The sequence below is a fragment of the Geotrypetes seraphini genome, chromosome 2 (genome assembly GCF_902459505.1).
Source record: "Geotrypetes seraphini chromosome 2, aGeoSer1.1, whole genome shotgun sequence".
NCBI classification, from domain to species: domain Eukaryota; kingdom Metazoa; phylum Chordata; class Amphibia; order Gymnophiona; family Dermophiidae; genus Geotrypetes; species Geotrypetes seraphini.
In genome coordinates this window covers 289,236,332-289,260,625 of record NC_047085.1, presented here as the reverse complement: position 1 = coordinate 289,260,625, position 24,294 = coordinate 289,236,332, and the positions used below count along the sequence as shown (strand labels likewise).

General features: G+C 45.9%; 1 protein-coding gene across 1 annotated transcript in view; it reads right to left on the bottom strand.

The window, feature by feature from the left end:
* Nucleotides 1-24,294, bottom strand: part of TERT (telomerase reverse transcriptase) — a 183,359-nt gene that overhangs the window by 146,352 nt on the left and 12,713 nt on the right. The gene's annotated exons all lie outside the window — the stretch shown is intronic.

Sequence of the window (24,294 nt, the reverse complement as noted above, 5' to 3'; positions counted from 1 at the left end):
GCCCCACTACTTCCACTTCCTTTGCAGGTCCTCTTAGCCCATTGAGGATTAGGTCCAGAGTGCCATTCCCTCTCGTCGGTTCTCTGACGAACTGCTCCATGAAGCAGTCCTGTATTGCCTCCAGGAATCCAGTTTCCCTAGCGCATTTTGAGTTTCCAAGACTCCAGTCTATCCCGGGATAGTTGAAATCTCCCATTACAGTGGTGTTTCCATTTTTGCATTCCCGCCTCAGTTCCTCTTCCATTACTTCATCAATTTCTTCGGTTTGCCCAGGTGGACGATAGCACAGGCCCATCTTTATCTCGGGCCCATTCCTTCTTGGTATTCAATTCAATTTTCTATACCGTTCTCCCAGGAGAGCACAGAACGTTTTACATGAGTTTATTCAGGTACTCAAGCATTTTTCCCTGTCTGTCGTGGTGGGCTCACAATCTATCTAATGACATGAGGGGGATGAGAGGGATGGCAAGGAAATGAATGATAGGACAGCGATTACGAAGGGCAGAAAGTAAATTAAAGTAAATTAAAGATGAAAGGGAATGGAGTGTTCCGGAAGGAGTGAGATGGATAATGGGCGAGCTAACTGATGAAAGATGGAAATATGATAGGTAGCTGAAAAATAAAGATGAGAAGAGTGAGAGGCAGAAAGAGCTAAAAATGAATGAAAAATATATCAGAGGCAGGTGTAGACAGGAGAAAGGAGAAAAGACAAATGGACTGCAGCAGCTTGAAGACAGCAGAAAAGAGAAGCTGGAACTAAAATGATGCAAAAATAAAACATCCAGACAATAAGGCAATTTTACTTTGAATGTTTTAAATGGAACAAGTTTCAGAGGACGTTGTAACAATGATTAGTGTACTGGGTTAAAAAAAACAACCAGTTTGGACAAGTTCCTAGAGGAAAAGTCCATAGTCATACTCAGACAACAACTGTAGAAAAAGTATGTAATTCTGAATTTATTAATTGGACTATGCCAGGAAATGCACATCTCCGATATACATATATCAAGGTATCCTGATCTCCTCCCATGGCTTCCAGTATCACCTATATTCTGATGACTCCCAGATCTACCTCTCTACATCCAAAATTTCATCTAAAGTCCAAGAAAAAATCTCAGCCTGTTTGGCTGATATTGCTGTCTAGATGTCCTGCCATCATCCAAAACTAACATGTCCAAGACTGAGTTGCTCCTCTTTCCTCCTAAACCCTCTGCACATCTCCCTTTGTTCTCCATCTCTGTAAATAATACTATCATCATTCCAGTCTCCTTTGCTCACAACTTTGGAGTTGTCTTCAATTCCAACCTCTCATTTTCTATACACATCTAACAAACTGCTAAAGCCTGTCATGTCTATCTCTACATCGCCAAAATTTGCCCCTTCCTCTCTAAGCACACTACACGGACCCTTGTCCACACTCTTGTAACCTCATGCTTAGATTACTACAATCTACCTCTAACTGGTCTCTTGCTGTGCAGCCTGTCCCCCCTACAATCTGCAGCACGACTCATCTTCTACCAACCTCACTATACTCATGTCACCCCTCTCCTGGTTCCCTATCTGCCTTCACATATAGTTCAAACTCCTACTACTAATCTGCCCCTCAATATCTCTCCTCTTTCCTTATACACCTCCCAGAGAACTCCATTCTTCAGATAAGCTGCTCTTAGCTGTATCCTTCTCCTCCACTGCCAATTCAACTTTATTCTTTTCATCTAGTTGCCAACGAGTTTGTCCGCTACACCCCTTCCCTTACTTTTTAACGTGGGTTTTTGAAAATCGTGGCCTAAGTTCAGACACCCCTTTGTCTTATGTGAATCCACCTCATCCATTGATACTGCACAAAAGTAAACACTGCTTGTCTTTTTTTTTTTTTTTTTTTTTTTAACAGGGTAAGGAAACTAAACAGGCTCTACACCCATGTTAGATTCCACCACTTGTCTTCGCATGTTTGCATCCAGACAACAGGAAAAAGACCACCTTACAGGCTCTACACCTATGGTGGATTCCTGAAGTAGTATGGAAAGACAGTGCAACGTGGATTGATGCTGGTTGATCCTGCTTAGAGGATAAAATGGAGAACTATTCAGCTTCACTGGTTAACATGGAGAAAGAGAATGTCCATTTGATTTTTTTTTTTACATGGAAAGGAATCTATTAACAGATTCTACACCCATGTTAGATTCTACCATTAGTCTATGTGTGATCGAGTCCAGACAACAAAAGGAAAAAAACACCTTACAGGCTCCTGTCACAGTATCCTGATGAAAAATCATTGCCCCATACTAAAACTCCAAGATAAGCAGTTATGCCATCTGTGACAAAACAATTTTCTTTCTTATGCAAGTTTACACAGTGTAATCCATAGGAAAATAAAGTTCAAAGACTGCTGGAAATTAAGAAACTTGAGCTGGAATGCTGTGCCATGGCTAAAGGTGAATTCAAATTTTTGATAAAAAGCTTTTGGTGTTCCATATGAAAAACCTTCGATATCTCGATGCAGAGCCTCGATGTAAAGAAAAACATCGATGCTTCAATGATGCTCGATGCTCGGATGAAGATGATCGCCGATATTTGAATCTGTAGTGTCCTCTGGATATACGCTGACGTTCTAAGAAACATCAACAATGACTTGAAGAGGCTGAAAAAGAACTGTTGACTTCAGTACCACTCTGATGAAACACTCCCTCAAACAGCAACTGATGCTCTGTTAAGAGTAAGCAGATTATAGTCGATGAAAACGATGCAAAGTAATGTGCATAGTCATCAACCCTGGAACCAATATCCTACACTGATACCCAAGACTGAGCTGGTATCAATGGTGCTGCAGGGTGTCAAGGGGTAGAAGAACTCAAACAGGATGTACATCCCACAGGGGACACAAGCTGTACATAAGGACAGGTACAATAAATGCAGATGCTGCAATACTGAAGAAAAACTGCTACACACAAGGAAATACTGCATAAAGGTTCAATAATTATCGATGTAAGAAGAACCTGGAGAAACTGCTGTTGTTGAATATGCTATACTTAGCGTGGACCGGTACCGGTGCAGATCGATGTATGAAGAGGAGGCACTGCACAGCGAAACGATAATCTGCACAGATGTTCATCGATGTACCATGATTATGTACATCAAATGGTATAGTAATTGCCACAGACATCGAAGTGTGAGAGCCTGAAAAGACGATGTGCTTCAGAAATGACAACCTGTATCGCCCAGAAAGCCATGCATCAAATGGACTAGATGTGGGATCCCTACGAGGGTCAAGATAAGGAAATTGGGTCATTAGGGCATAGACAGGGGGTGGATAAGCAGAGTGGGTAGACTTGATGGGCTGTAGCCCTTTTCTGCCGTCATCTTCTATGTTTCTATGATGTTTAATTTGCATCTGCGTCAACGTTGTAGAAACTTCAGTTATAGAAAGGCATGCATCAACTAGACTTGATGCTAATATGTCATCGATGCACGTAGATTGAAGTATCGATGTCAATGCGATATACCTGCGTCAACATGATTGAAACATCAGTACAGACTCGATGCTAATAACCACCGATGAAGGTATAGATGTCTATCAGTACCAGCAAGTCCCAGTTGCAGGAAATCCAACTCCAGATCTATATTTTGAAATAAAGAAACAAAAGAAGAATGTTTGTGACATTAGAAGAAGATGATTAATCTATAGCCCTGGAGTTAGATACAATCGGAGAGGGCGAGCCGAATTAGAGTAAAAGCAAGGCTGAAAATCCATCGATGATCACGGTATGAAATAAGGATGGAAGTTTGCGTGAGGGCCATTAACTTCAAAAGAAGTTTGTTTTTAAATAAAGAAAGTCCGGGGAGTCACGTGATGTGCTGAGCCAAGCAGGACGTGCACTGCTCGAGCTCCTGGGCCCTTTCGCGCCCTAACACCCTCGGATCCTGCTTTAATCTCCGCCATTTTGGATCGGGCGGTACATGGAGCGCTTCCTCCAGTCTCCCAGCCCTACCATGAGCGCCAAATCGGGCCGTGGAGCGAAGGATCGGGAGGTGCGAGCCACGCGGTCTGACTCCAAGATGGCGGCAGCGGCGGTGGCTGGGGAGGGCTCAGAGCTCCCTTTGTCATCGGCCCACATCGAGGCGTTGTCTGCCTCGGTGGTGAGGGCTCTGGATGCCCGTTTTGATCGTCTCTCAGCCCAGCTGACTTCGCTGGAATCCCTGCTGTCTGACACCATTCGCCGCACCGGGGAGCTGGAGACCCGCGTCGCCCACGTGGAGGAGGCCCACTCTGCTTCTGCTGATCTCTCCTCTTTGAAAGCACTGCTTCGGCGTCAGGAGGACAAAATTGAAGATTTGGAGAACCGCTCGAGGCACGATAACTTGCGCCTGATCGGTCTGCCTGAGGAGGTTTCTGATTCTCGTCTCCTTACCACCTTGGAGTCCTGGCTCCAGGCAGAGTTACCATTCCCTGCAGGGATGGGGCCCCTTCGGCTGGAAAGAGCTCACCGCATTGGCCGTTGCGCTGAAGACCATACCCGTGCTCGGATGACTATTTTCAAAGTTCTTAATTCTTCTCATAAAACAGAACTGATGCGGCACTACAGGTGGAAGCGCAACGTACTCACCTATGAGGGGGCTCCGGTCCGTCTGTTCCAGGACTATTCCCCCGCCCTCCAGGAGCGGCAGCGCCAGTTCTCCAGGGTTTGTACGGCCTTGTGTGAGCGTAAACAGCGTTTCCAGCTCTCCTATCCTGAGCTGTTGAAGATTTGGACTTGCTACCGGGTGGAAGAGTTTCACCTCGGCGAAGGACGCACAGGCTTACTTGGATGCTCTTCCGGGGGAGAGTGGCCCTTCATCTGCCTCTTGAGGTTTCTGGGCCCTTGTTCTGCCTCTTCCTGGATCTCTTCATGGTCCCCTCTTTCGGGGGAGGCTCTTTGTTTAGATTTGCTGGTGTTGGGCTCTTGGCTGGAGTCTCCCTTTCTCTGGAACTTTGAGTGTACCCGGGCTGCTATGGTGCATTTCCCTGCGCTTGGCTTCTCTTGATGCTGTAGGGGGTGGCCGAGACTCTCGCTGGTTTGGGACTGCCTGAGGACTCCTTGATCCTATCCTTGCACTGTTTGTTTATAGCGGATCTTGTTGTGGGTGCTTATGGTTTGTTTGGGGGTATGCTTGTGTTGGGTGAAGGTCTGTTTATTTGGGGACTGCTTTCTTGTGGGAGCCCTCTCTGTTCAACGGAAGATTGCTTGTACTCTGGCACTTTGGTTTCTCTATTGGACAGTGTGATTGGGTAGGGGTGAGTTTGAAATGGCAGGTGTGTGGCTGGTTCTCTGTGTGTGTGTGTAAGGGGTCTCTGCTTTGTTTGCTTCTGGGGGCGGGTGGGGTGGGGTAGGATTGGGGGCCCTGTTGACATTTTTGTGTGGCTTCCTCTACACTCCACGTCTGTTGACTGGGGTGTGTGTTTGCAGTTGGGTTACTGGGTGTTTTGGGGTCTTTTGGGAGGTTGGGAATGGGTGGGGTTTGGGTTTCGGCGAGTTGGGTTGGTGGGGGTGGGGGGTCCTCCTTCAAATCGTATTTTTTGCTTGCATTGATTTTGTCTTCCTTCTGTTTTGTTTTTTTTCAGGTTATGTGGTGGTGTGGGTTCAATGCTCTGGGGGGAGCCTGGGCCCCTGGGGTATTTCATGTTCTTTCTTTTGTCCTTTCTATGATGCTTCCGTACTGACTCTCTAACCTGAGCACCTCTTTTAGACTAACCTCTTGGAATATAGGGGGCATTACATCTCCGGTTAAGCGGTCTAAAATTCTAGCGGCCTTACAGCGCTATCGCTCAGATATTGCTTGTTTACAGGAAACCCGCCTGACTGATTTGGAACCCAAAATCTGGCCCACTCCTGGGTGGGTGCGGTATATTTTGCTTCCTCTCAGGGCCGCCATGGCGGGGTTGCTGTGTTAGTCCGTAAATCTTCGCCTCTTGGGGTGCAAGTTCTCGATAAGGCTAGTGATGGGAGATCCTTGCTTTTATGCCTCACTTTGGGTGCCCGATCCTACCTCCTGCTTGTGGCGTATGGCCCCAACTTGGGGGAATACGCCTTCCTTCAACGTTTGCTCCAGCTTTGTTCACGCTTTTCTGGTGATCCCCTCCTTATCTTGGGTGACTTTAATTTGGTACTGCGCCCGGACTTGGATAAATCTGGAACCTCTAGTGCTTCTTTGGGGTCTAAGGGTCGCTTGCTTTCTGATTTTTGTGATACTCTCTCTGTGGTAGACCCTTGGCGTCTCTTACATCCTGAAGTCCGTGATTATACACATTTTTCTAGGGCTCATGGGACCTGGTCCCGTATTGATTATATCTTTTTGTCCTCACAGTTGTTCCCCTTTGTACGGTCGGCGGAGATTAGTCCCCTGAATATTTCGGACCATACTCCGATTTGGGTAGATGTTTCTCTGGATTCCAACTATCTTCGGATCCCGTCTTGGCGATTTCCTGCCTATCTTGCTAAAGATCAGGAATTTCAAACCTTTTTGCAGGCCCAATGGGAGGACTATTCTACCCACAATGCTGCCCACTTGACCGATCCTATTCTGTTTTGGGAGGCTGGTAAGGCGGTGATTCGGGGACATATTATTTCTTTTTTGAGTGCTCACCACAAACGAATCAATAAAGGCATTATTAATCTAGAGCGTGCTCTATGTGGGGCTAAATGGTCTTTTCACTTACATCCCTCTCGAGAGATTCGTGAATGCTACCTGTCTACTCAGGAGGCTTTAAATTCGCTGCTTCACTCTTGCTCCCAGCACTGGTCGGCTTTCCATAAACATCGCTTTCATCGTTTTGGCAACAAGCCTGGGCATCTCATGGCCCGCATTGTTCATGCTGAGACCTCTAGGAAACCGATATTATCTCTCCGGACTCCTGGTGGGGGGGGGGGTTGTCCAAAACAGCTGACATTTCCGGAGTGCTTTATGACTTTTTTAGCAGGTTATATGCAGCTCCTGATGACGTTTCTCCGGAATTATTGACAGACTATCTTCAGTCTTCTGGTCTCCCTCGCCTGTCAGATGACGTAGTGTCTTCTCTTAATAGCTCCTTTAGGGCTGCTGAATTGGAATCTGCTATTAAAGCTCTTCACCCTGATAGAGCCCCTGGCCCAGATAGCTTTTCGGGTGACTTTTACCGACTTCTTTCACCTCATCTTTGTGGCCCCTTGTTGGCTTACTTTGACACTGCTATTGCCCGGGGTTCCTTTCCTCGTTACGCCAATGAGGCCCTCATCTCTTTATTGTTGAAGCCTGGCAAGGAGGCTGACTCCCCGGGCTCCTATCGTCCCATCTCCTTGATCAATGTATATCTTAAGCTTTTCGCCCGCATGTTAGCTGATCGTCTTGCTACCCCATCTTCCAGAGCTTATTCATGAGGATCAGGTTGGGTTTGTCCGGGGGCGTCAATCAGTCTGTAATGTCCATAAGGTTCTCTTTGCACTTGCCCACTGTCATTCTCACCAGATCCCTGCTCTGTTTGTAAGTCTTGATGCTTCTAAGGCGTTTGATAATGTTCACTAGTCTTTCTTGTTTTGCACCCTGGAATATATTGGGTTGGAGGGCTTTTATCTTGAGGCCATACGCTCCCTTACTCTAATCCTCGGGCTTCGCTTCTTGTCAATGGGACTCGCACGGATTCTTTTCCTATTCTTCGTGGAACCCGGCAGGGTTGGCCCCTCTCCCCCTTGCTGTTTCTTCTTTCTCTTGAACCTTTGTTGTGTACTCTTCGGGGATTTGCGGAGGTGAGGGGTCTCTGCGTTGATGGAATTGTATTGAAGACACTGGCATTTGCGGATGATATGTTTTTGATTCTCACCCGGCCTGAAGCTTCTTTACCGGTTGCGTTGGATCTCATTTCAGAGTTTGGCTTTTATTCTGGTCTGTCTCTTAATCTGGACAAGTCCCTAGCCCTACCTTTTCCGCCCGACCTACGTTCCCGGTGGCGGGGTGTTTTTCCTCTCCGTTGGGCGGACTCATCATTGAAATATTTGGGGGTTATTATCCCGTAGGACTTGTCCACTTTGTACCGCTTGAATATTGAACCATTGTTTCAGGCCCTTCAGAATAAATTACAGCTTTGGGGTTCTCTTCCCTTCTCGCTCTTGGGTCAGGTTCATCTCTATAACATGCTTATAGTCCCCTGTTGGCTCTTTATTTGACTTCTCGAGATGAGAGGCGTTTGGCACGCTTGGTTCAGCGGTTTCTCTGGTCTGGAAAGCGGCCTCGTCTGCCTTATAAGAGGGCCGCGATACCATGGTACAGGGGTGGCTTGGGCTTATTGAATCTTCGTTATTTGACGGTTGGCTGTGGCATGTGTCATATTAATGACTTTTTTAGGGGTACTTCAGTGTTCACTAACACTTTCTTGGAACTCTCCTGTTTTCGGTCTAATCACTTTAGTGCATTTCTTCACTCTCTTCCTTCTCCTGTGCCTGAATCTTTCTCTGTGAAAGTGCTTCACAGTCCCTTGCGGAAGGTTTGGCACTGGGTCTGTAAATTCTATGCTCTTTCTGCTACTGTAACCCCCCCGCAGGACCGCTCGCACCCCCACCCCGAAGGACCGCTCGCACGCACCCGCACCCCCACCCCGAAGGACCGCTCGCACGCACTCCCACTCGCACCCCCACCCTGAAGGACCGCTCGCACCCACACAGCCTCCCGACCCCCCCCATCATGTAGAAGCTCCTACTGGTGTCCTGCTTCCTCTTGGCGGTCCCGACTCCCCGACACGATCGGGGCAAGAGGGAGCTCAAGCCCTCTTGCCCCAGCCAACCGCGGCACCCCCGACACGATCGGGGCAAGAGGGAGCTCAAACCCTCTTGCCCCAGCTTACCGCGGCACCCCCGACACGATCGGGGCAAGAGGGAGCTCAAGCCCTCTTGCCCCCCCGATTCCCCGACATGATCGGGGCAAAAGGGAGCCCAAGCCCTCTTGCCCCGCCGACTCCCCAACTCCCCGACAATAACGGGCCAGGAGGGAGCCCAAGTCCTCCTGGCCCTGGCGACCCCCCCCCCCCGCTAGTTGTTCGGGCCAGGAGGGAGCCCAAGTCCTCCTGCCCTCGACGCAAACCCCCCTCCCCCCAACGACCGCCCCCCCAAGAACCTCCGACCGCCCCCCCTAGCCGACCCGTGACCCCCCTGGGGCTAAACTAAAAAATGCTAGGAACCAATATGTAGAGAGTGATGAGGAAAAAGCAAACGAGCTAAACAAATACTTCTGTTCTGTGTTCACGGAAGAAATTCCCAGAGAAGGACCGAGATTGTCTGGCAAAGTTACACAAGAAAATGGAGTAGATTCTGCGGCGTTCATGGAGGAAAGTGTTTATGAACAACTTGAAAAACTGAAGGTGGACAAAGCGATTGGACCGGATGGGATCCATCCCAGCATACTGAGGGAGTTCTGGCGGGTCCTATTAAAGACTTGTTAAACAAATCTCTGGAGACTGAGTAGTGGCACTGTCACGCAGGTGCTTTGATATGCTGCACTGGAATGGATAGTGTGCAAGATATAAAATTTTGAATACGTAATAGATTTTTTCTACATATGACACCTGCCTTTCATATGGGCAAATCTAGTTAGCAATGCATATGTGATAGTTAAGGCCACGCCCAATCAGAAGCTTATGAAAAGTTGGTACTCAAATATAAACCAATTGAATATGGATTGTGGCAAAGGCCAGAAAAATGACATTAGAGAATAACAGGAAAACATTAGGGGTTACTAGAAGGGAAAAAGTGTATGTACTTTGCTGGATTAAGCAGGATCATAGGGGAAATCAGGTATAGATATACAAAACACACTTATAGAGGTATTAATCTGACTCCATCTTTCTTTCTTTGTATCTCTTTGTCTAAAATATACTGCAGTTTCCCGCCCTGACTTCATGGTTTAATTAATGCCAGACCTCTTAGTCTGGCTTGTGGTAGTTGGAGGGAAGATATCTGATTTCACATTCCAATGCTGGGTATAGAAGAAAGTGAATATGTTCTAAAGTATTGAACATGTGATACGAATGTGGCGTATTTGGGGCCCCAAATGTGTGTGAGAATGTGTTTGATTATGTGTGTGCATGTATATTTGAACATAAAATGGTAAACTATAGTTTTTATATATCTTAAACCTGAAGAAAGCATGAAAGGCAACATCTGCAGTTTGACCTATCTGACCTTTGAGCTAGGAACTCTCTCCACATAGGGATTTTCATTAAGGGAGGGCTCCTTTAGCCCATACTGGGAGTTCTCGTTAGGGGAGGTTACATAGGTTTTTTTCTTTTAGTGTCTGTGAAATCCCAGACTGTCAGTTTTCTCCAAAGCACCTGCCAGAGAGTTAATTTTGGATTCAAATTTTTCCTCTAATGTGTTATGCATTCAAAAATGGCTGTGTATAATCTGAAAAAAACTTTCTTTGAGCCTGGCAACTATGTTAAAATAAATTTCTTTATTCAAAAACCTGAGGACGGTCTCTGTTAGCTGATTGGTTGACAGGTGTGATGTCATACTAGGTACTGTAAAAGTATATAAGTGAACCTTGTGGGAGTGGTTCTCTGAGTTCATATTTGTCAGGAAAGATGTACTTTGGACATGCCTGACTATATATGCTTCCATTGTGCAAATGCCCGATACAAGACTTTGCTATTAATATTAATAAACAATTTTGGACTGGTAATATTTGCATAATTGTCATTATTCCTGGGCAACTAAGGGCGGGGTTTGTTAGGTTATCCTGTTTAAGACGGGAGTGGTTCCTGGGGATTGGAGAAGAACAGATGTGGTCCCTATTCAAAAAAGTGGTCACAGAGATGAAGCGGGAAACTACAGGCTGGTAAGCCTCACCTCCGTTGTTGAAAAAATAATAATAATAATAATAATAATAATAACTTTATTTTTGTATACCGCAATACCACAAAACAGTTCAGAGCGGTTTACAGGATAAGAGACTGTACATTAACAGTGAAGTTACATCAAGGTTACAGCGAAGTTAACATCGAGGTTACAACATATCAAGAAGACAGTTCAGGGCGATTTATACAATGTAGGTGCAGAGAGTTAGTTAGCAATTATATGGTATAAACCAGTGATAATTACAAAAATGATCCAGTAACTGTTGCATGGGGGGAGGGGAAGGGAAAGGGAGATAGGCAAGGGATTATTAGTTCGGTAGGGGAGGAGCGGGGGTTAGAGGAATTTGTCAAAGAGGTATGTTTTGAGCGATTTCCTGAACGATTGATAAGTAGGGGCAAGAGAGATGAGAGTGGACAGGCAGTCATTCCATTTGCCAGCCTGGAAGGAGAGGGTCCTGTCGAAGAATCTTTTGTGGATGCATCCTTTTGGGGAGGGGTAGGCAAACAGGTGTGCATTACGTGTACGGTTAGAACCTGGGAAGGTGAAGTGGCGTGACAGATATATCGGGGCTGAGCCAGTTAGGGTTTTGAAGCAGAGGCAGGCGAATTTGAAGATGATCCTTGCTTCGAACGGTAGCCAGTGAAGTTTCCTGTAGAAAGGGCTGATGTGGTCTGATTTTTTGAGCCCGTAGATGAGGCGGACGGCGGTGTTCTGGATAAGTCGTAGTCGTTTAGTGGTTTTCTTATAGGAGCCCAGGTATATGATATTGCAGTAATCCAGGGAGTTTAGAATTAAGGATTGGACCAGCAAACTGAAGGTGGGGAAATCAAAGTAATGTTTGATGGAGCGGAGTTTCCAAAGGGTGGAAAAGCATTTTTTGACCTGGGTGTTAGTGTGATCTTCTAGAGTGAGGCATCGGTCCAATATGACTCCGAGGATTTTTATGGTAGAGTTGATTGGATACGTTAAACCATTGAGTTGCAGGGTGGTGGACGTTAGTTTGTGGTTGGGACTTGCAAGGAAGAACTTGGTTTTTTCTGGGTTTAGTTTCAGTTTGAAGCAAGTGGTCCAGTTTTCTACCATGGTGAGGACCGTAGAGATGTATTGTTCTGTCTCATATGACAGTGAGGTGATGGGTATGATGATTGCAATGTCATCTGCGTAAATGTAGGATTTCAGGTTACGGTTCGATAACATGTGACCCAGAGATGCCATGTAAATATTGAATAGTGACGGGGATAGGGGGGAGCCTTGGGGGACTCCACAGGGGTTGCTCCATGTATGGGAGAAGGTTCCGTCATTGTGGACTTGGTAGGTTCGGTTTTTTAGGAAGCCTGTGAGCCAGGTTAGTACTTGTCCGGAGATGCCTATGGAGTCGAGGCAGCTAATCAGAATGTCATGGTCTACTAGGTCGAAGGCACTGCTGAGGTCGAACTGGAGTAGCAGTGCGCTGTTTCCCAGTGAGAATAGTTGGAGGAGGTGATTGGTTAGTGAGGCTAGCACAGTTTCCGTACTGTAATTGGTGCGGAATCCAGACTGGGAGTCATGGAGGATGTTAAATTTCTCTAGGTAAGACGTGAGATGGTGATTGACAAGTCCTTCCATGATTTTTAGGAAGAGAGGAATATTGGCGATGGGTCTGTAGTTGGAGGTTACAGAGGGGGATTCTTTAGGGTTTTTAATTATTGGAGATACGAGGATGTGTCCAAGTTCCAGTGGGAAGTGGCCGGTTGACATGCACAGGGTGATCCAGTTGAAGAGTTCTGCTTTGAAGGGGAGTGCTGCCCACTCCAGGATTCTCGAAGGAAGTCCAGCAAACCTTGAGTATGTGCAGACACTCAAGGCCCTTCACATGCCCAGCACAGCATCCAGAGCATCGAGACTGTAATTGTGATGTTGGTCTGGGGCAGGAGGAGCAGGTAGTGGAGGACAGGATCCGCAAAATCGAACCCGGAGGCCTGTATGGTGGCAACAGGCCCCGCCGGGGCCGGCCTGAAAAAATAAGGAAAACTCGACGAGTTTTTTTTTTTTTTAAACAAAAATAAAGGGAATCCGATAAGAAAAAAGGAAAAAAAGTGAAAAAATACGCGAGCGGGAAGGCAAAAATTAGTTTTTCAACGGCCGTTGAAAACACATGCGTCTTCTTCACTCCGCGGAAACGAACAAACTGGGGACCACGCTCTCCTCCGTCGGGCCGGAAGGCACTCGCGCATGCGCGGTGCGACCAACTAGAACTTTCTAGTTAAAAAGGTCCGTACCGGGGCTCCGTCGGTGACGTCACCCATGCGTTAAGAATATGCTGCCTGCTTGTCCTGGGATAATGTGTTTTATAAAGTTTATATTAATCAATTTGTGGCACTCAATTGTTATATAGCATTCAATACCTATAATATAACAAAGTTAGATCCGAATCTCAGAATCTAGCTCACTGGAATGCTATATTGATCCTCAGATGCACCACTCCACGTTCAAGCTTTATCACAACGTTAAGCTTGATGTGCAAAATCTTCCCTGGCTCAATCTCATCTATATGTTTAGCTATACATCTATCACTTTTAATTTTATAACATTTTCCATTTCATAAGTGTTAAATAATTTAGAGAATCATTGTAAGGTGAACTTATCTTTTAGTTTGTGGTCATTGTAGGGACTTCTTTTGCCGACATGTTTCGCGATGAAACACTTTCTCAAGGCTGGGTCCCTAACAAGAAACACAACCTATTATTAGGGCACACATTAATATAGCATTCCAGTGAGCTAGATTCTGAGATTCGGATCTAACTTTGTTATATTATAAAGTTTATAAACATTGCTGGCCTACCCGGTGAGGTATTCCTAGTGGTGGTGGTGGTGGCAGTGTTTCAATGTGTTGAGAGGAAGAGGTGGTCTGGGAAATTATGCTGAGCAAACTCCGGGCCCATTTCCACCCCTTAGTTAGTCCACTCCACTCAACTAGTTCACACACTGAGTGGGTCTTTGGGTGCCATGCCTGGGTAGCTGTTTTGGGATCTCTTCCAGTGGTTTGTCAGTATCTCCTTGTGGGCCAAGAAAGGAAACTTTGTTAACCTTAGCATTGACCTTCAGAATATGTTTGTAACAGCGCTGCTTGTGTGGCATTAGGCTATGTAGTGATCGAAAGAAAAAAACCAGACCTTTGTACATATTTGCACTATATAGTGAGTGTATGAGGAGATTCACATTTCCTGCACAGCTAAATCCGTGTGAAGTTACCTTGTTCTGTATTTGACATCTAGGTCTTTGTTTGGAAGGAAAGATCTAAGCTTAAAAATGAAGTGGCCAGAAGTTATGGTAAAAGCAGATAGCATAGCTGGTTTTAAGAAAGGTTTGCACAAATTCCTGGAGGAAAAGTCCGTAGTCTGTTATTAAGACATGGGGGAAGCATCTGCTTGCCCTGGAATGTTGCTAGTTGTGACCTGGATTGGCTACCATGAGAATGGGCTACTGGGCATGATGGACCATTGGTCTGACCCAGTTAGGCTATTCTTATGTTATGTTCTCATCTGTAGGGGCCTTTGTTTTCACTTCTTATTTTAATGCATTTTTTTTTCTGGGAACTTATCAGTGTTTTTATAATGGGAACAAAAATGGAAGAGAATTAATGTGTGTGAAATGGGAGGGGGGGTAACTAATTTCTTCAGCTAAATAAGTTTACTTCGGTGTTCAGAAGCCAGGCCATTAAAAATGGATATACTAATAGTATAGGACCCCTAGAATAGAGGTTCCCAAAATTTTTAATATCTCCTTTTTTTTTTTTTTTTTTACTTATCTTCCTCTTTCTTTCACCCCTCCCAGTATCCACTTTCCTCACATGTTCTTAAGATAAGCCATGCTATGTCAAGCCAAGTTCCTTGGGCAGTTTGCATCACAAGTAGCTGGCAAATACCAAAGAGTAGATCATATTTTTCACAGTTGATCTGAAACAATGTGATAGCTTTTACTGGTCTTTTCATTCAGCCATCTCCGTTCTATTCTCCATACTCTCTCTCGTTTGTTCTCCTCTGCTTGGGCTATCGATCCCAATCCTAACTCTTTAAACTCTTAACCCACTGGTTCAAATTGCCAACTTTCCAATCTTATTCCTATTCCTCCTCTTTTTCTCATGTACCCTCTGAAAAGTCTATTGTCTCCAACAAGGGTTACAGATAGATGTAGAGGTAGGTTACAGAAATGGTCAGGAACCACTTCACAGGCCACAGACCTGATGGGCCGCCGCAGGAGCGGACCGCTGGGCGCAATGGACCTCTGGTCTGACCCAGTGGTGGCAACTTCTTATGTTCTTAAGTTTGCCTACATTCATCTTTCTCTCTCATACTTACGAACTCCCAGAACAATGAACTACTCCTACTAAAAAGACAATGCAGACAACTAGAAAGAAAATGGAGGAAAAACAGTCAAGATTCTACAACCATGATAAAACAACTACAAACAATACAAAACACAGCCCTAAGACTGGTCTACTCATGAAGAAATTTGACCACATCACAGAGGCAAACCACGACTCACATTGGCTCCCAATTCAAGCAAGAATACACTTCAAATTTTCCTGCCTACTATTTAAAGCAATAAACAGAGATAGCCCAGCCTATTAGAATAATTGACTAGTTCAATCCGCCTCAACCAGACATAGAACCCACACACCATTCACACACCCACCAACCAAATACATCAAAAGAAAAAAAAAAAAAAAAACCTGTACGACAACCTCCTAGCCACTCGAGCTGCAACACTCGACCCCCAACTCTACAACCTATTGACCTCGACCACAGACTACAAAACCTTCAAAAAATAAAAACCCTTCTATTCAAAACACACATAAAACCGAACTAACTCAATCAGAAATGTCCCAAGCATCACCTGCAACTACTCCATATGTATTTCTAATGTCATGACAATTCAGACATAATTTATGTTATGTTAGGAATAATGGTTATATGTATGAGGTTCAATAAAATAAAATTTTCACTGCCTGTTTCTATTCTGACCATTTATTCCGTTTCAGTGGGGGTGGGGGGGTCAAAAAATGATGGGCCCCGGATGCCTCATACCCTAGGTACGCATTGATTTGAGATGAAGGCAGAAAAATGGAAGAAAACTGAATATGAAAATCACTGCCAAAGAAGGATGTAGTGCAAAAAGTGAAGGAGGAAAGCAACAGCAAATGCATAAGGAGCCCTTGGAAACAGAGTTAAGATCACAGATGGAACAAGATGATCAGAAAATAAACTAACAAAGATAGGAAAAATGTTTAATTTTCAAGTTAGTGATTGAGATATGATAAATTTTGAAAATTTACATCTGTTTTTATATTTTGGACTGTTCAGGAAGAAATGCATTTCTTTTATTTCTCTTGTGGTGTACTATGTGCAGAGTCTGGCATATTAGGGTTTCATTTGTGTACAATAGTACTTTTAATTTGTAGGTTTGGATTTGAAAAAGGTTTTCTTCTGTTTTCTCCATGTGTGACTGAGGCCAGGTGTTCTGGTAGGGATAGAAGTCCAGAATAGAGAGCTACACAGGAACGGGGACGACGGGAATCCCATGGGACCTGCAGGTTCCCCCTTCGGGTCGCGGGGATCCTGTGGGGACATCCCTTCGGGGTCTCGGGGATCCCGTGGGGTTTGATGCAACTCGAGCCACGAGGCTCGTCTTCTTTGCCTACCTGCCCTGCAGCAGAACACATAGCTGACTGGAAGTTTTCCCCGATGTCAGCACGAGGGCTTTGCATCAGTTACATGTAGCATGTAGGGCAATGTAGGGCATGTAGGGCAATGATTCCTGCATGCTGCACATGACTTATGCAACGCCTTCCATACAACATCAGCTCTGACCACAGAGAAAGACTTCCGGTCGGCTATGTGTGCTGCTGCAGGGCAGGCAAGACGAGCCTCGCAGCTCGAGCTACCTCTCAGAGCTCCATTTGGATGAGAAAGTTGCTGATAAGGTAATTTGCTGGCAGATGAGGGCTGGACACGAACGTGGGAGGCAAACGCAGGACAGAAGGAGGTCGAACATGGGAGGCAAACGTAGAACACAAAAGGGGGGAGGGAGTGCGTTTTTGGACACAGAAGGCAGGGAAAGAGATGCTGAGGTGGGGGAGGAAATAGAAAGGGAGAATTGGGCGTGGGTGTTAGTGAGAAGGAAAGAGATGATAGTGTATATGGGGAATGGAAAAAAGGAGAATTTTTGGTCATAGGGAGGGAGTGAGGTACAGAAGAGAGGGAGAAATGTTGTGGTGGAAAGGGAACAGTGGGACAAATTGAAATGGATGCAAGAGGGAGGAATGTTGGACATAGTGGTGAAGGGAATGGAGGGAGAGATGTGGCATGGTGCTGGAGAGGGGTGATAGAACAGAAGGAGAAATGTTGAGCATGGGGCTGGTGGGCAGGCACGAAAAATGAGAAAGGAATAAATGCTGGACCATGGTAGGAGGAACCAATGGACAGCAACAGAATTTACAGAAGATGGGAAAGCGGAAAAAAGAAACTGGGACCAACTTTATGGAAAAATAAGTCTCCAGACAACAAAGGTAAAAAAAACCCCCACAGTTACTTACCGTAACAGGTGTTACCCAGGGACAGAAGGCAGCTATTCTCACATATGGGCAACGTCATTGACGGAGCCCGGATGCGGAAGCCTCGCAAGCAAGCCTCGCAAGCCTTGCTTGTAGAAACTAGAAGTTTCGAGTCGACCGCACCACGCATGCACGAATGCCTTCCCGCCCAGCGTAGGGCACGTCTCCTCAGTTCAGATAGCTAGCAGAGAAGCCAACCAGGGGAGGTGGGTGGTTTCTAAGAATAGCTGCCTGCTGTCCCTGGATAACACCTGTTACAGTAAGTAACTGTGCTTTATCCCAGGACAAGCAGGCAGCCTATTCTCATATATGGGTGACCTCCAAGCTAACCAGAATGGGATGGTGGGAGTGTTGGCAATTTAGGAGAATAAATTTTGTAATACTGTCTGGCCAAAATGGCCATCCCGTCTGGAGAAAACATCCAGACAATAGTGAGAAGTGAAAGTATGAACCGAGGACCAAGTAGCAGCCTTGCAAATTTCCTCAATAGGTGTAGATCTGAGGAAAGCTACTGAAGCTGCCATTGCTCTGACTTTATGGGCTGTGACTCTACTGTATAGGTGTAATCCAGCCTGGGCATAGCAGAATGAGATATGAGCAGCCATTCAGTTGGAGATGGTATGCTTAGAGATCGGATGTCCCAATTTGTTTGGATCAAAGGAGAGAAAAAGTTGAGGAGCAGTTCTGTGTGGTTTGGTGTGTTCTCAATAGAAGGCCAAAACACGTTTACAGTCCAGAGTATGAAGAGCTGATTCTCCAGGATGAGAATGAGGCTTTGGAAAGAACACTGGAAGTACAATGGATTGGTTGAGATGAAATTCTGAAACCACTTTAGGGAGGAATTTAGGATGAGTACGGAGGAGCACCTTTTCATGATGGAACACAGTGAAAGGTGGATCAGCAACTAAAGCTTGCAGCTCACTGACTATTCGAACAGAAGTGAGGGCAATGAGAAACACCACTTTCCAAGTGAGATACTTCAGATGAGCTGTAGACATTGGTTCAAATGGAGGCTTCATCAATTGAGCAACACTGAGGTCCCAAACCACAGAGAAGTCAGAGACAGAACAGTGGAGGTTATGCTCTGTTTTAAACAGTCAAAAAGGCTGAGTAGCCTTAGGTGCAGCAGAAGGTTGAGATTTTTGTTGCTTCTGAGGCTGCTGTTTCTTAGGAGGAGGGCGAGTGTAAGGAGCCATCCTTGGAGCAAAACGCCTCTGGTAAATGGGAGGAGGGCGTGTAGGCTTGGCAGGAGCTGGCTTTGGCTTAGGTCTGACAATAGAAGCAAAGGACTTTTCATGTTCAGACAATTTCTTGGTGGCTGCCTCGATAGATTCATCGAAGAGGTCATTGCCTGCACAAGGAATATTAGTCAAGTGGTCCTGAAGATTAGGATCCATGTCAATGGTACGAAGCCAGGCAAGGCGACCCATTGCTACAGAACAAGCAGCCACCTGGGCAGACAACTCAAAGGCATCATAAGACGACTGAAGGAGATGTAATCTGATAGAGAAGTGATGACTTCCTGAAATTCAAAGTGCTTTTGAGTGTCTAAATAAGTAAGAAATTTAGGCAAAAGAGCAATAAGGAACTCAAAATAAGTGACAAAATGTAAATTATAATTGAGAACTTTAGAGGACATTGTGGCATTTTGATAGATGCGACATCCAAATTTGTCCATAGTTTTCCCTTCTCTTCCAGGAGGAACTGTAGCATAAACCTTGGAAGGATGGGATCTTTTCAAGGAAGACTCCACAAGTAGGGACTGGTGAGATAACTGTGAATTCTCAAATCCTTTACAATGGAGAGTTTTATATCTGAAGTCTAATTTGCCTGAACAGCTGGAATTGCATAAGAAGTCTCCAGGCATCTGGTAAAAGTTTGAGACAAAAGCTTGTGAATAGGAAGCTTAAGTGACTCTGCTGGAGGTTGAGGAAGATCGTCACAAACACTCCTCAGAGCGAAGCTACCCTGTGACAAACCTTCTGTTCTGGCGTGTCCCCTATAACCAGGGGAATCTTCATGACTTTTGTTTGGCCCTAGGTAATTGCCTAGGCCTGGGAGAAAACAAGGTAAGTACTGGTTTCAAGTTACCACAACTCAGACCAAGTTCTTCAAGAATTACGTATTTATTCTGACCTTAGAAGTCAAAAAGGTATAACACCACGGCAAATTTGTGGCATTTCATTCAAAACAAATTCAGTTGCAATGGAAAAATAAAAGTACAAAAGCAAAAATCACATACAGATTGTCTTGCCTGAATTCTTACATTCTGCTTCAGCAATGAATTTCTAGGGTTGTTCAAAACATATTCCAAACTTCCTCTCGGCGGCATTTGTCTTGGAGGAAAGAAACCTAGATTCTCAGCATTCATATAAAGTTCAAAACAAACTCTTATATAACAGCCAAGGTTAGATACCCTGCTAGTCAGTAAGCAACAGCACAGCTTTGCAAAAAAACCTCACAATATCTGCAGCTACCTCTTGGAAGACTCCACAGCTGTAGGAGATCAGGTAATTATGTTACCAGCAAACGGCAGTCACAGTAAGGTTTTCAAACAGAAATTTAAAAAAACCCATTCATACAGTTCCTAAGCTCTTTAGCCACAAACTTCCCTTTAGGAAAAACAAGCTATCCACATGCAGGAAAGTACACTTCTTGTACCCAAAATAATAGATAGCTCAAAGGCAGCAAAAAATACTTAAAAGTTTTTCAGGCTTAGAAAGGAACAAAACACCCCAGTTTTCCAGCTACTCACTGACTCTCAGTTTGTGTCCATGAGCTCTGCCTGGCTCTCTGGTATAGGGCCAGCGTCTTGCACTTCTATTCCTTCTACACCTTCAGGAATCTGGAAGTCAGAAGTGGGGAGGCTTTCTTTCACCTCCTGCACTGGCCAATCTGAAAACTCTGCCTCTGCTGCTTGATCCCAACCCTTGTCACTCACTCCTCTCTCTGCTGTTTGCTTCAGCCTGCTTTTAATCAGTTCAGAGCCAATCCCCTTCAACCTGTAGAGGGGGATGGGCTTTGGTTCCCATGCAGGCTTTCCCTGCCTGAGTTTTCTAGGTGCAGCTAATTTCTCTCTGGCTTTTCTAGCTGCTTTATAGATCGGCTGCTGCTGTTGCCAGTCTGCCTGCCTCTGTTCCAGACCACTACTGCTCTGGTCACATGGGCAAGAGAAGTCAGCCTCAAGTTGTTCCCCAAAATCAATCTGGTCAGCTCTTCTGCAGCGGATCCTATTAGGGGCAAAACTAGTGCTGGTGCTAGGTTTGTCACAAGATGCATTACTTTGAGATACTCCTTAGAGTATTTGGAACCAGCATCCAATTGAATGTCCAAGTCCACAGCCATCTGACGAAGAAAAGAGGAGAAAGATAGCTGATCTGGTATTGCCTTGCCTAGAAAAGGACTCGAGGTCGTCGAGGCAGCCAAGGTCGAAGATGAAGCTTCGGCTGGAAAAAAGGCATCAAAAGAATAGGGAGACTTGTACGAGGCAATCGAACCTGCTGAGTCTTCGAGGTGTGGAATTGGAAACCTCGAACGAGGAGTCGGCAGTCTAATAAAAGTAGGTGTTAATCGAGGCTTAGTTGAAGGACGCTCCTTAGAAGAAGAACTATGCCTGGAAGGATGCCTCGATGAAGGTCTCGATTGTCGGTGAGAACGGTGCTTGGAAGCAGATCTCAAAGATCGAGGAGACTTCACCCCGGAAGGGAAGCAGCCGATGCCACCTAAGAATGGATAGGACTGGAGGCTGTGGATCGAAGCTCCAGAGGCTTGATGGAGGAACCTTGATGCACTCCCAAACACTCTACTCCTTGTATGGAGTGTGAGGATTCCTGCCGAGGCACTTGCAAAGAATCTGGTCCTTGCTTCACATGCTTAGATGCCAGACCAGACACTCGCAGAGACTCTGCTCCCTGCATAGAGTGTGTAGACTCAGACTGAGGCATAGGAAGAGGCTCGACCTCGTGGGAGTCTGCAGAATGCACAGGCTGGATTAGAGTAGCTAGCTTCGGTCCTATTTTGGTGAGGAATTGAACAAATTGCTTCTCTAACATGGTCTGGAAAGAAGCTGGCAAGGATGGATCCGTGTCTGAAACCGGACCACCTGCCTTGGCTGGAGGTTCCACTGAGGCAGTGGAAATGTGCTTCGACTTAGAAGTCTTAGGCACCTTAAGCATCACCGGTGGAACTATCTGCTGAGTTATCTGACCTGAGGAAACAGGAGGAGATACAGCAGACGTCGTCGAGGAAAGAGCCGCTGCAAACGAAGAAGGTCTGATGAGGCTCGAGCTCGAAGAAGTGGAGGCAGGAGGGCCCTCAGTCAAAGACGAGACCGAGGTCGGCTTCGGAGTCGAAGAAGTGGTCGAATCCATCTGGAAGAGCTTCTCCACTGAAAGCAGAAGATGTTTAAGGGCTCAAGGTTGAAGAGTAGCACAGCATTCGTACGACTTTGGATGACGTTGTGGCCCAAGGCACTTGAGGCACCTGATGTGTGGGTCCGTGAGAGAAATCGCACGTTGACACTGGCTACACTTCTTGCAGCCTGTTGCTGGCCGGGACATAGAAGGAAAAACAGCCGCTGCAAGGTCGAAGCCCCTGGGCTGCGGCTGAGCGGCCTGCCCCAGCAGCCGAACCGAAGAAATAAAAATATATATATATATTTTAAAACTAGAAATAAAAGTACGTACGTACGTACAGCGATTCGTGAAGAAAAATAACACAAACCGTGGTGAGAGAAGGCACGAAGAGAGAAAGTTAAATGCAGAGAGTCAAAGACGGACTTCTCGGCTCCGCAGAAAACTGAGAACTGAGCAGATGCACCCTACGCTGGGCCCGAAGGCACTCATGCATGCGCAGTGCGGTCGACTCGAAACTTCTAGTTTCTACAAGCAAGTCTGCTTGCGAGGCTTCCACATCCAGGCTCCGTCGATAACGTCACCCATATGTGAGAATAGGCTGCCTGCTTGTCATAAGAACATAAGAAGTTGCCTCCGCTGAGGCAGACCAGAGGTCCATCCTGCCCAGCGGTCCACTCCCGCGGCGGCCCATCAGGCCTAATTGCCTGAATAGTGTCCCTGACTGATTTTGTAACTGTAGGATCCTCTAATCCTATCCCTATTACCTACCTCTACTCCTATCTGTACGTACCTCTACTCCTATCTATACCCCTCAATCCCTTTGTCCTCCAGGTACCTGTCCAGACCTTCTTTGAAGCCCTGTAGCGTGCTTCTGCTTATCGCATCCTCCAGTAGCGCGTTGCATGTATCCACCACCCTCTGAGTGAAAAAGAACTTCCTGGCGTTTGTTCTAAACCTTTCCCCTTTCAATATCTCTGAGTGCCCCCCTTGTACTTGTGGTTCCCCATAATTTGAAAAATCTGTCCCTGTCTACTCTTTCTATGCCCTTCATGATCTTGAAGGTTTCTATCATGTCTCCTCTAAGTCTCCGCTTTTCCAGGGAGAAAAGCCCCAGCTTCTTCAGTCTGTCAGTATATAAGAGGTCTTCCATACTCTTCCATACCCCCCCCCCCCCCGAGGCTACCGGCGCTGCTCCATTCCCCCCCCTTGAGGCCACCGACGCTGCTCCATACCCCTCCCCGCGATCCAGCATCCCCCCTGCGAACCGGCATCCTGGGATAATGGAATTTATTGACTAAAATATATTAGCTTTGGGAAATGTATATAGCAGATATCTTTATACAGTGGAACCTTGGTTTACGAGCATAATTCGTTCCAGAAACATGCTCGTAAATCAAAATTGCTCTTATATCAAAACGAGTTTCCCCATAGGAAGTAAGGGAAACTTGCTTTGATTGGTTCCACCTTTCCCCCTTCTCTAGCAGACAGCAAACAACTAGTTTTCTTGCCGACAGCCTTGCAAATTCACCAGATACAACCTCCACCCCTGCCACCTGCACTCTCACTGTTCCTCTCCACATTTTGAGCAGTCTCCCCTTTTCCTCTTGCTGAGCCTTGTTCCACACTTCCTCCACCCAGCATTCACACCTCCTCCCCCCCCCCTAGGCTACCGGCGCTGCTCCATTCCCCCCCCCCCCAAAGCACTCGTATATCAAAGCGAATTTCCCCATAGGAAATTATGGAAATTCAGATGATTCGTTCCACAACCCATAAACTTTAATACAAAATACTTGCATTGCAAGACCTCGCTCATTTAGAACAGTCACTGCACTCCTGCAGCATCAGAGAGAGAAGAACCATCGGCTCAATTGTGATGTATGTATTCTGTATGTACTTGTATTGCAAGACATTGCTTGTATATCAAGTGCAAATTTAATAAAATGTTTTGCTTGTCTTGCAAAACACTTGCAAACCAAGTTACTTGCAATCCAAAGTTTTACTGTACTTGCTGACCATTGCTGTGACTGGTGGGGATCCCCAAGCACCGCCAGCAGAGGACTTCCTCTAAAGACAGCCAGAACTCCCCTCCACCAAGCACAGCAGTCACTGGCAGCATCCATGAGCCACTGAAGTGCCAGCATCTTTGACTCAGGGACGCTACTGCTGCCTGCCAAGCTTGGCAAAAGGGACTCCCGGCCAACTGCAAAGGAAGTCCTCAGCTGACAGCTTGGAGGTTCTCTTCCGCTGAGTATTTATATTTTATATTTATATTAGAGGCTCTGGTAGAAACCCATTTACAAAATATGTATTCTTCCCAATTAATATTTCCAAATTAATAAAGTATCTTTGGTTATTTGTAAATGGGTCTTTACCAGAGCCTTTAATTCAGTAGCATAATTAAATGAAATAACTATTTCTGAAGTTTATGGGGACGGGCGGGGATTCCTCATGGGGACGGGTGGGATTTTGGCAGGGACTGGTGGGGACGGGT